The sequence below is a fragment of the Octopus bimaculoides genome, chromosome 7, assembly GCF_001194135.2.
Source record: "Octopus bimaculoides isolate UCB-OBI-ISO-001 chromosome 7, ASM119413v2, whole genome shotgun sequence".
NCBI classification, from domain to species: Eukaryota; Metazoa; Mollusca; class Cephalopoda; order Octopoda; family Octopodidae; genus Octopus; species Octopus bimaculoides.
Window position 1 is genome coordinate 18,324,762 of NC_068987.1, and position 3,992 is coordinate 18,328,753.

Sequence of the window (3,992 nt, forward strand, 5' to 3'; positions counted from 1 at the left end):
TTATCAATAATTTATGTGATTGGCTGTCTTTTCTGTTATTATGTTCTTATTTGTCTTCTAAGCTGCTATCTTTCTATTTTGTTCCGTTCCATTCTGTCTGTCTTTCTGCTCTGTTCTGCTCTTCTCTGTCTGTATAGCAATCACTCATTTCGGTAGTTAGCAGACAAAACAGTAGACCGAGGAGTTCTTGAAGTATTTATTTATGTCCCTTTATATATATATATATATATATATATATATATATGCTCAGTCGCAAAAATCTCACTCAGTTTTGCTGCTATCTATCTGTGTACGCCAGTGTTTTCCAAGGTGGAGGGGTGCACATTTTTGTTGAGTGTAAGTTATTTCACAATGGGGTATAAGTAAATAAGTGCATAAAACTTGCAATAAAGTATGTTTCCCAACCACATAGTTTCGTGTTTGCAAGTGTCTTCTACTATAGCCTTGAAACAACCAAAACCTTGTGAGTGGATTTGGTAGGCAGAAACTGAAAGAAGCCTGTCATATAAAGATATACATATATGTGTGTGTGTGTGTGTGTGTCCACCACTTGACAACCTGTGTTGGTGTGTTTACATCCCCGTAGGTTTGCAGTTTAGTAAAAGAAACTGATAGAATAAGTACCAGGCTTTAAAATAATTTAGTACTGGGATCAATTCATTTGACTAAAACTCTTCAAGTCTGTACCCCAGGATGGCTGCAATCTGCAGTCTACTGAATGAAACAAGTAAAAGATAAAGATAGCATATATATATATATATAGATATATATATAACTGCTAGCTCCAAAAGATTTTTTACTCTCTCTCTGCTTATTTTTTTGTGTTCCTTCCTGTAAGGAAATGTAAAAGATTTTCTCACCTTTCCAAGTGTTAAACTAACACACCTGTTTGTTGTTTATACACCTGTCTTCGTCTTTTGTTTTTCTGTAAATTTCAACTGTGTGTGTGTGTGTGTGTGTGTGTGTGTGCGCGTGCGTGCGTGCGCGTATATACAGGGTGTGGTGAATAAACTGTCATCTCAATTACACAAAAATGAGAATAAAACTGACATTTCATTTTAACACATATATTTACATAAAAATATTTGTACAAAATTACATAAAAATATCTTGAAATATTACAGAATAAATTTATTCAATAAAATTGCCATTGGCTTCAACCACGGCCTCCAGGCAACTTCAGAATCTCCTGCAACTCTTCTGGACGGTCTCCTTGTTTAAGTTGGTGAATGCTGCCATAATCCTTGCCTTCAGTTCATCGTTGGTATTACAAGGAGTTTTTTTGGCCTGTTGCTCAACTGCACCCCACACATCATAATGAAGGGGTTTGCAGTTTGGAGTGTTAGGTGGCTAGATGTTAGGGGTGATGTGGTCACAGAAATTGTCTGACAGCTATAACTGGGTTCTCCTGCTTCTGTGGTATGGTACAGAGTCCTATTGCTAAACATAGGGTCTTCCAGCAGCCACCCTCCTCCAGGTACTTGATGTAGGCGTCCGTGTTGAGTTTGAGGCCGTGTGGGAAGATGAATGGCGGCATAACGTCACCATCACCAGTGATCACTCCAAACACTATGATATTGACTGGATGTTTGATTTTTATTACTCTTGGTTACATGTCCTCAGATTGACACCCAAACACTCTGTAATGCTCATGTTGGAGCTTCCAGTGTGAATGCTAAGCAGAATAGCATGTCATTTCGAAATTTCTGGCAGAGTAAATTGCATCATGATGCTGTTTTTCTCACAGATGGTGCCCAATTGACCCTACTATACTGTGTTGTCATCAAAATCAAGAACAAACAATGCACATGCTTGATGTGTAAAGGCCCTCATTTCATCTACGATGCATAATTAAACACTGCTTATGGGCCATGGATCTTCTTTTAAGAACCGTAGTCTTTACAAACAATTTAGCATATTTATTTGTTTCTTCAGCAAATTCTTGAATTAGTGACAGTGTAAGAAATACTAAAAATGAACCGTAGTCTTTCCTGTGACTGTATTCTGTGGGCCCAGGTGTTTCCATTAAGGATAAGAATCACAGTTATATCAAAATCTCTTTCAGTCACTTTATACCACATCATCATTATCACTGTTTTAGTGTCCACTTTTCCACATGAGTTCAGCATGAGACACTGATAGGATAAGTACCAAACTTACAAAGAGAAATATGTACTGAGGTCGATTCGTTCAACTAAAACCATTCAAGGTAGTGCCCCAGCATGGTCACAGGCCAATGATTGAAACAAGTAAAAGATAATATAATACAAATAATAAATGAGTATATGCATATATACGTACATGTATGTACATACTTACATCTACCTGTAAATATAGATGCATATCTGGGTACAGGATGTTGCAAACAAAATGTGGACAAAATGATAAACAGAGTACAGAAAACACACAGGCCACATAGAGAACATCTCCTTCATCAGCTGCCCCCATTCTAACACAGGCGTTTCGAAGAGTAGATAATATATATGGATTTGTTGCATTCATGTTGATTGACTTTGACCTCTTGACATTGGTCATTGGGCAGTCATCATTGGTCACTTTCGAATACTGTTTTTTTTTGTTTTTGTTTTTGTTTTGTTTCTTTACAACATTGTATATGTCATTGACATCATTCTACAGATTTTCTTTTTCTTTTTTTTTTTTTGGTGGTGGTGGTGTGTGCTTTTGATTTTTGTTTGTTCTTCTTGAAAGTTAGTTTCTAATTTACACCTACCCCTTGTTCGCTGTATACAAATATAAGGTATATTACAACAGCTCTTTGTTGTGATAGTAGACAGCTATTAAAAAAAAAGAAAAAATAGGCTCCTACTATGTAGGTTAAATTTTATTTTAAACGTGCCGGTTGTAAAGGAAAGTAAAAAGGATTGGCAACAGTTAATTTAGAAATAACATAAATATATACGCATCTATGTTCATAAACTTACATTTCTAACTATGCCTACTTAGCTGTATGCACACACAAACACGTTTGTGTGTGTATGTGTGCACATTTGTGCATATACCTGCATGTAAATATATATGTATGAAATAGATTAGTTTTATAGGTGGCTGGGGTGGTGGAAATGTTCATTTCCTTTGTGTGGTACATTGGTGTTACTCTATTCAAAGTTATGGTTGACATAGTGTTCCTATTCTCAAATGCAAATAGTTCAGTTACCAGTCTAAGCATTGTATCGTAGGGCCATATAACCATGTTGTCTACATTGAATTTTTTTGACCAAACACTTGTGTTTATCTCCTGCATGTAAGTAAATTATAGAAGTAGCTTTCCTTACAGCATGGCTATGGTAGTGTTAGCCTAATCATTTACTAATGAAGCTGTATCTCTTTTGCAAGTTTCAAAGAGGTTAGCACGTATTTCTTGAAGGCACCTGATATGATATGCAGTATATCTAACTTTACAATTTATATATGTGTGTGTGATATTTTGTAACCACTTTCACCAGTGTCCTTGTCAAAAGAGTAGATCTTACATGTAAATTTACAGGTAATCAGTTTAATAGATATCTGTATTTTGTTGGGGGTTTTTTGGGGATTTTAATTTAAGATTAGACTCTCGGAGGATTCTTCTAAATTTACTCACTAATTATTTATTAGGTGTTGCATCTCTAAACTTTATGCTATCAAACCTATTATTTTCAACCTATGTATGGACTTGAATACAAGTGAGCGATGCCTACAAGAAAGGCATCTGGCTGTAGTAAATCTGCCACAGTGAATTCCATTGAATGCATGTAAGCATAGAAAAGTTAATAATAAAATGATTTTATATATATTTTATATATATATATATATATATATATAAAATTTATTTTCTACTTGTTTCAGTCATTGAACTGCAGGCATGCAGGGGGCACCTCTCTGAAGGGTTTTGTTGAATACATTGATCCCAGTATTTATTTTTCAAGCCTGGTGCTTGTTCGATCTGTCTCTTTTGCTGAACCTCTAAGTTATAGATATGTAAACAAACTAAC

At 35.4% G+C, this 3,992-nt stretch overlaps 1 protein-coding gene across 3 annotated transcripts in view; it reads left to right on the forward strand.

Annotated features, from left to right (window-relative positions):
• The window catches only part of LOC106876806 (uncharacterized), a 119,250-nt gene that overhangs the window by 45,001 nt on the left and 70,257 nt on the right, over positions 1-3,992 (forward strand). The window contains exon 1 of one of the 3 annotated variants that reach the window (XM_014925516.2): positions 3,146-3,262. The exons of the other annotated variants lie outside the window; for them this stretch is intronic. The gene's annotated coding sequence lies outside the window, so the exon portion shown is untranslated. Of the gene's footprint in view, positions 1-3,145; positions 3,263-3,992 lie in introns of those variants that run through there. 3 annotated transcript variants of the gene reach the window in all.